This window comes from Bos mutus, chromosome 21, assembly GCF_027580195.1.
Source record: "Bos mutus isolate GX-2022 chromosome 21, NWIPB_WYAK_1.1, whole genome shotgun sequence".
Lineage (NCBI taxonomy): Eukaryota > Metazoa > Chordata > Mammalia > Artiodactyla > Bovidae > Bos > Bos mutus.
This window is the reverse complement of record NC_091637.1, coordinates 1,164,138-1,173,322: the sequence shown is the minus strand read 5'-3', so window position 1 is coordinate 1,173,322 and position 9,185 is coordinate 1,164,138.

Here is a 9,185-nt window from a genome sequence, read left to right as displayed (position 1 = left end):
CAACAGAGGTCCATCTAGTCAAAGCTATGGTTTTTTCAGTAGTCATGTATGGATGTGTTAGTTGGACTATAAAGAAACATGAGCGCCAAAGAATTGATGCTTTTGAACTGTGGTATTGGAGAAGACTCTTGAGAGTCCCTTGGACAGCAAGGAGATCCAACCAGTTTATCCTAAAGGAAATCAGTCCTGAATATTCTTTGGAAGGACTGATGCTGAAGCTGAAACTCCAATACTTTGGCCACCTGATGTGAAGAACTGACTCATTTGAAAAGACCTGATGTTGGGAAAGATTGAAGGTGGGAGGAGAAGGGGACGACAGAGGATGAGATGCTTGGATGGCATCACCGACTCAATGGAAATGAGTTTTAGTAAACTCCAGGCACTGGTGATGGATGGGGAGGCCTGGCGTGCTGTAGTCCCATGGGGTCACAAAGAGTCAGACACGATTGAGTAACTGAACTGAATTGAGCATGGTTCTGCCCATCAGAACAAGACCCAGTTTCCCCTTAGTCTTTCCCATCAGGAAGTTTCCATAAGTCTCTTATCCTTATCCATAAGAGGCTAGACAAAATGAAAACCATAATCACAGAAAACTAATCAAACTGATTGCACTAACTCAATGAAATTATGAGCCATGCCATGTTGGGTCTCCCAAGATGGATGGGTCATGACAGTTCTGGAAAAAAAAAGTGGTCCACTGGAGAAGGGAATGGCAAACCAGCTCCATATTCTTGCCTTGAGACCCCCATGAACAGTATGAAAAGGCAAAAAGATACGACTTTGAAAGACAAAATCTCCAGGTCAGTAGGGACCCAATATGCTACTGGAGAAGAGTAGAGAAATAACTCTAGAAAGATGAAGAGGCAGAGTCAAACTGAAAACAACACCCAGTTGTGGATGTGACTAGTGATGAAAGTAAAATCCGATGCTGTAAAGAACAATATGACATAGGAATATGGAATGTTAGGTCCATGAATCAAGGTAAACTGGATGGGGTCACAGAAGAGATGGCAAGAGTAAACATTGACCTTTTAGGCATCACTATACTAAAATGGACTGGAACGGGCAAATTTAATTCAGATGACCATTATATCTACTACTGTGGGCAAGAATCCCTTAGAAGAAATGGAGTAGCCCTCATAGTCAATAAAAGAATCTGAAATGCAGTACTAGGGTGCAATCTCAAAAATGACAGTATGATCTCTGTTATTTTCCAAGGCAAACCATTCAATATGACAGTAATCCAAGGCTATGCCCCAACCAGTAATACTGAAGAATCTGAAGTTGAATAGTTCTATGAACACCTACAAGACCTTTTAGAACTAACACCCCCAAAAGATGTGTTTTCATTATATATGATTGGAATGCAAAAGTGGGAAGTCAAGAAATACCAGGAGTAATGGAAAAATTTGGCCTTGGAGTACAGAATGAAGCAGGGCAAAGGCTAACAGAGTTTTGCCAAGAGAACGCACTGGTCATAGCAAACACCCTCTTCCAATAACACAAGAGAAGACTTGACACATGGACATCACCAGATGGTCAACACCAAAATCAGATTGATTATATTCTTTGCAGCCAGATGGAGAAGCTCTATACAGTCAGCAAAAACAGGACCCGGAGCCGACTGTAGCTCAGATCATGAACTCCTTATTGCTAAATTCAGACTTCAATTGAAAGTAGGGAAAACCACTAGACCATTTAGGTATGACCTAAATCAAACCCCTTGTGATTATACAGTGGAAGTGACAAATAGAATTAAAGGGATTAGATCTGATAGAGTACCTGAAGAACTATGGATGGAGGTTCATGACATTGGACAGGAGGCAGTGATCAAGACCATCCCCAAGAAAAAGAAATGCAAAAAGGTAAAATGGTTTTCTGAGGAGGCCTTACAAACAGCTCTGAAAAGAAGAGAAGTGAAAGGCAAAGGAGAAAAGGAAAGATATGCCCATTTGAATGCAGAGTTTCAAAGAATAGCAAGGAGAGATAAGAAAGCCTTCCTCAATGATCAATGCAAAGAAATAAAGGAGAACAATGGAATGGGAAAGACTAGAGATCTCTTCAAGAAAATTAGAGATACCAAGGGAACATTTCATGCAAAGATGGGCACAATAAAGGACAGAAATTGTATGGACCTAACAGAAGCAGAAGATATTTACAAGAGGTGGCAAGAATACACAGAAGAACTATACAAAAAAGATCTTCACGACCAAGATAATCATGATGTTGTGACCACTCACCTAGAGCCAGACATCCTGGAATGTGAAGTCAAGTGGGCCTTAGGAAGTATCACTACAAACAAAGCTAGTGGAGGTGATGGAATTCCAGTTGAGCTATTTCAAATGCTAAAAGATGGTGCTTTGAAAGTGCTGCATTCAATATGCCAGCACATTTGGAATACTCAGCAGTGGCCACAGGACTGGAAAACATCAGTTTTCCTTCCAATCCCAAAGAAAGGAAATTTCAAAGAATGCTCAAACTACAGTACAATTGCACTGATCTCACAGGCTAGCAAAGTAATGCTCAAAATTCTCCAAGGCAGGCTTCAACAATATGTGAACTGTGAGCTTCCAGATGTTCAAGCTGGATTTAGAAAAGGCAGAGGAACCAGAGATCAAATTGCCAATATTCACTGGATCATGGAAAAAACAAAGGAGTTCCAGAAAAACATCTACTTCTGCTTTACCCAGATTAACTAATTTTAAATATTTTGCCACATTTGCTTTATCATGTTCTGAGGACCATCACTTTCACCTGGATTACAGTTTCTAGCCCTGCCTTCTCTCTCAAACATCCTTCTAAATTATTTGGAAAAAATTAATACAGAAAGGAAGACTCCAAGAGTACAGTATGGAAAACTTCACAGAGTAATGATAGCAGAGGAAAGGGGGTGTGGAAGTGGTGAAGTGTGGAGGGTACACAAGAGGAGTTAACAATCTAATTTTGAGAATTAAAGAATTACAAAACCTGTAGGCATACAGATGCATTTTCTGTGACTTACATAGCACACTGTAAACCTTCTTTCTCCCAAGAGTGCTTTATAAACAAATAACTAACATGTGTACCATATGCCTAGAGGAATAGGTGAAAAGAAAAGAAAAATAGAGGTTGAAATTTTGGCCTTTTCTGCTTCCATCCTGAATAACTTAAGTATAAACTTTCATACACAATTATATTTACATCACCAAAGAAAATAATCTTATGGATTTTGTCCTTACTGTGTTCACAGTCTATTAAAGAGATAAATAGGATTTGTATTGAAGTAGCCAGAAAACCACCACTGCTAAACCAGGGGCTTCAATCTCCACTAAAATGTCTTGCTGAACATGTAGATACCGACTAACGATCATCATTTGTCAGTTTTCACTTGTTCAGCTAAGTGAGCAAGTCTGGTCTACTCTTAACATTTAAGTGCTAAGGTCTAAGGATACCCATACTTAGATGCTCACGGCAGCAGTGTTGGTGAAAACTGAAGACTACACAATTTAAACAACCATCATAATATAGAAGAGGCACATCTATTGTGGCATATAGATATATGTATTTATATATATATATAATACCATATTTAACATTACTATATACACAACTATTCATAAGTAGATACATACATACAGAGTGATATTAGATACAGATATAGTGTGATAGATACAGAGGGATAATGATAGAATATTATCTTGAGATGAAAATGAGCAACTATTGTTACATATAAATGGGTGGATACTGAAAACATAATATTAAGTAAAAAAAAAAAAAAACCAAAATATATACAGTTAAGAGCAGGCAAAACTATGTCAATTGCTTTCCTATGGCTTAAATATGTAATCACAAGGGATAAAATTGTAAAGAACAGCATGTAGGATTCATCTCGGTTAGAAGCAGAGGTCATGATTTGGAAGGGATATCCAGCATGTTTAAGAGAGCCAAGTTACTTCTTCATTTAAATATAAGCCTGTAAAAGGCACTTAGGCTCTTTATATGACTTTTTATTTTTGGCCATGCTACATGGCTTGGGGGGTCTTAATTTGTTAACCAGGGATCAAACCTGGTCCCCCTGCAACTTGGGCACAAAGTCCCAACCAATGGACCACCAGGCAATTCCCTGTATGACATTTCATTATCTGTAAGATGGAACATTCCATGGAAAGCAAGAACAACAGTGATGAATACAGAACAAGTACTCAATAGATGCTGGCTGATTCTGGTTGTATTCACATCCTCTGTTGTACTCAAACCAAAGAAATCCTAGTTTCTGCTCAAAAGTGCAATGGTTTTAATAGGTCAAAAAGAACCACTGTGAGTTGGTCTGAATGACTGTACCCACCTTCTTATAAGCCTTGGTCGCTGGACTGGAAAATGGAAGCAGGTTCTGAGTCTCAGTTCTGACATAATCACAGGCCCAGGGCTGAAGAAACATGTTGTTTACCAAGTCCTGGCAACTCTTTCCTTGAAGTTTATCTCATCTCTCTGTCTGGAGCCCCTTAACTACAGGATTATTTGAAGAAACTGATCCTGCCTGTCTGTATTACAATTAAACCCCACGCTTTAGAATTCTTCATCATAGTTTCTTTTACCTGAATAATCAGTTGGGTTGCCCTTAGACTAATATAAGAAGACTCTTCTTGAGTGCAAACAGAAAATGTTTCCCAGTTTACTCTGAAGCAAAATCTCTGTGCCGGTCTACAACTCCTCTAGACTCCTGTTTTTCAAGCACATAAAAGCATGCACCTGTTTTCTTATGATTCCTAAGTAAGCCTCAGGGAAAACTCATTTCACCTGCTTAATGTCAATTTTTCAACTTGGCTGTTTCAGAATCCTTCACAAAGTCAAACCTGCAGTGCTAGTTCTGGTTCCATTGGTTTTGGGTCAGATCTAGTTGTGTATGAAGGTGATCCTATCAGAAGAGCCTTGTGCAGCTGAGTTGCTGTAATCATCTTTGGATATATGCCACTTCTAGAACTTGTGAGTGTTCCCAAAAGGCAAATCATGGGCTGTCTCTGCTTTGTCAGAAGCTGTCCTGAGGTAGAAAGGAAAGATAGTATATCTCTATACCATGCCCTTTCTACTTGGAAGGGTCCCACACCTAGGTAACTCTCCAAAACAAATCTTAAACAGCTGCTGACTTAGAACATAACTACAAAACATTAGCCATCCATATGCTTTCTTGGCTGAACTCTGCTTTTGAGACTTGAGATCTGGGGGGTAGTTTAAGACTGTTGAGCACAGGACAGCTTGCTACCCTTTGGATTGTGATTCAGTGGTAGGCCTGGGGTGGGAGCTGAGGTCTGCTGGCCTAACAAGATCCCAGGTGATGCCAATGCTGTTGATTCACAAACCTCACTTTGAGTAACAAAGGTCCAGCATACTTCATAGGTGCTTACTTGCCAGGGAGACAGATATAGACAGACTCCTAATTTTAACTAAAATGCTGTGGGATCTTGAACAACTCCTTGCCCTCTGGAGTTGAGTTTATGACTAAAATTCCTCCACTTGCCTTGAGGAAGTTTGACTGTGTAAAGCATACTCATTTTTTTTTCCAATAAAAATGCCATAATTTATTCTTCTGTATAAAAATGCATCTTTACATAATATATGCTTTCTAAGAGGAAGAAATATATTTCAGATCATAAATAATCAGCAAACATACAATTGTGGATAGTGGGGAAAAAAATACAAACACTGGTGCTTTCCATTAGTGCTGAAAGCAAACCTGCTTAGGATCTTAGGATATATTTACAGGCTATTATAGTACTCAACCACAAAAGTTGAGGTGTTTAGATCTCTTAGGAGCAGACACTGATGTTTGTAAAGGCAGATCCCCTATATAAAAATAAATAGGGTATATTTTCACACCTATGTGCTGTAATGAAGAGTAATATTGGTAGGAAAGTAAAGTATGAACAGTTAATTCAAAATATCGGTTCAGTCACTCAGTAGTGTCCAACTCTTTGTGACCCCATGGACTGCAGCATGCCAGGCTTCCCTGTCCATCACCAACTCTTGGAGTTTGCTCAAGCTCATGTCCATCAACTCAGTGATGCCATCCAACCATCTCTGTCTTCCCCTTCTCCTCCTGCCTTCAATCTTTCCTAGCATCAGGGTCTTTTCCAGTAAGTCAGTTCTTTGTTATCAGGTGGTCAAAGTATTGGAAATTCAGCTTCAGCATCAGTCCTTGAAATTAATATTCAGGACTGATTTCTTTTAGGATGGACTGGTTTGATCTCCTTGCAGTCCAAGGGACTCTCAAGAGTCTTCTCCAACACCACAGTTCAAAAGCATCAATTCTTTAGTGCTCAGCTTTCTTTACAGTCCAACTCTCACAACCATACATGACTTTTGGAAAAACCATAGCTTTGACTAGACAGACCTTTGTCTGCAAAGTAATGTCTCTACTTTTTAATATGCTGTCTAGATTTGTCATAGCTTTTCTTCCAAGGAGCAAGCATCTTTTAATTTCATGGCTGCAGTCACCATCTACAGTGATTTTGCAACCCCCAAAATAAAGTCTCTCACTGTTTTCATTGTTTCCCCATCTATTTGCCATGAAGTGATGCGACTGGATGCCATGATCTTAGTTTTCTGAATGTTGAGTTTTAAGCCTACTTTTTCACTTTCACCAATCCAAAATATAAGGACAAGCAAAAAGAAATTGGCTCACATGCTGAGTCCAATATTAAACTGGGCTTCAGCTCCACACCCTCAGATTTGATGCACTGTAGTAATTTTCTATACCCCAAGTTAGTGAAACACAGTCTCATTGGTTGGACTGTACTTCTCTTATTGTGTGGTCCTCAGATAAACCCTGGCAATTATTAGAAATACAAATCCCCAGGTCCCCACCCCAGAGTAAATTAGAAAAATCTGGGTGGGTGTTTGCACTCTGTTTTAACAAGCTCTCAGGTGCTGCTGATGCACACTCAAGTGGGTAAACCGTTGCCTTGCCAGAGAGATACAGAGTCAAGCCTAACCACTGGTTTAAAAAGAAAGGGCAAATATCCAAAAATGAGTAAAAGGCTAAACTGTGTAATTACATTTTAATTGAAATGATAATGGCTTTCAGTTCAGTCACTCAGTTGTGTCCAACTCTTTGCAACCCCATGAATCACAGCACGCCAGGCCTCCTTGTCCATCACCAACTTCCGGAGTTTACTCAAACTCATGTCCATTGAGTCGATGATGTCATCCAGCCATCTCATCCTCTGTCGTCCCTATCTCCTCCTGCCCCCAATCCCTCCCAGCATCAGGGACTTTTCCAATGAATCAACTATTCGCATGAGGTGGCCAGAGTATTGGAGTTTCAGCTTCAGCATCAGTCCTTTCAATGAACACCTAGGACAAAAAATGTTTCTAAGATTAACAGACGTTTTCTAAGCATCCATAACAGATAGAGGAGGTGGTGGACTACACAGAATATGCAGGCAAGTGGAGGGTAAAGAGTGAAAGGCTAGGGATATGTAAGATTTCTACTTACATAGGCGAAAGTACCACTGTGACTGGAAAAAGGGGTAGCAAAACCTCCCGGGGAAATTCAGCTTCATTTTGCTGAAGTTGAGCGTTACATAGAGAAAAATCAATATATCAGGTTTTTTCAAAATACAAGTGTATAAATCTGAAAGTATGCAAAAATGTGCTTTGTATTCATTGGAAAGGGGAGATACAGACGGGGGAGAGGAAACTTTATGAAGTTGAATTTTCTCCATTCTCTCACTTTTTGTCTCCTACTCCCCCCTCCTCAATCCCCACAGGAATGTGAAACAAACTATTAACATATACTGATGTGCAAAAACCTACATGATCTTTTAAGATAAAGCAAATGGCATTGTGGCAGTTTGCTTTAAGAAGTCCTTGTCTCTGCCATATGTGAACAGGAACACTTCCTTATGAAAGAGATAGTGACATATTCAGAAGAAAACTCTCAACACTTTTTTTTTTTTTTTAATACAAGGGAGTCTCATAAAAAAAAGAAGAATGAACCTACTCATCAAACTTACCGAAATACAGAAAACATTTTGGCAAATATATTAAAATAATACAAAATAATATTTTAAAAGGAAGGCACCTAAATATGCTCACAGATCGTCTCTGTAGCCATAGAAACAATGCAAAATATTTTCATATCGTTCTGTATAAAATACAAAGCTTCCGTTTCGCCACATTTGTAATGCAGAACTAAAGGGGAAAAGTAAGGGATAAAAAGAGGAAATGAGCTCTTTTAAAGTCGGTATTATTTACGGTACATTTCTAAGCGTGCAGATGCGAATTCATATTTTTTTTAAAATAAATTCTGAACATAATAACAACAGAACAAAAAAGCCCAATTATGAAACGTGTTCGTTTCCCTAGGAATCGGAGATGGATATACAGAGCAGTGCAGCGACGCAGACTACAGCAGGATAGGCGCACCGCCCCAGAGGGGCAGACAGGAACCGCCCATGGGCTGTCCCTCCCAGTCAGGTACCTCACCTTCCCAGAGTGCCCCGCGGATGGGCCAGCGGCACAGGATGATGACGTACGTCCGCCGGGCTGTGGGGTCCGGTGGGCTCGTTATTAAAGGCTGGGACGCGAAGGGCTACGTAAGCGCGCGTCTCCGAGTGAAACTTTGTTCTAATAGTTTTATTTTTCTAAACTGGCTACACAGGCAAGAAAAAAAGAAAATTCGAAATTACTCATTACTTAAGTTTATCCCCTCCGAAAGAAAAGTCCAAAAATAGAAGTTTTAACCCCACTGTGAAACATATGTTCCTTTTTAAGAGGTTTTGATTCCTAAGAAATTAATCATTGACAAAAAAAAAAAAAAAAAAGTAATATATATTGCTGAGGAAATTTTCTTCTATTTTGTTATGAACTTGACATTCTGAACAAATACATGCTGCTCACTGACTAAATTTAACACTTGGAATTGTATGATCTATGTTGATCTATATAATACAATAACACGTATGCAGTGAAGAATAAAGACATTAAATGAATGCATCTCTTAAGTATAGACTGAATAGAAAGAGACCAAAATTCAGATGTTGCAAGGTGCAACTTGCAACTCACAGAACTAAAAATCACTTCCTAATTTTTTAATTGGTTACTCTTTAAATTTGTAACATTCAGTTCAGTTCAGTTCAGTTCAGTCCCTCAGTAGTGTCCGACTCTTTGCGACCCCATGAATTGCAGCACGCCAGGCCTCCCTGTCC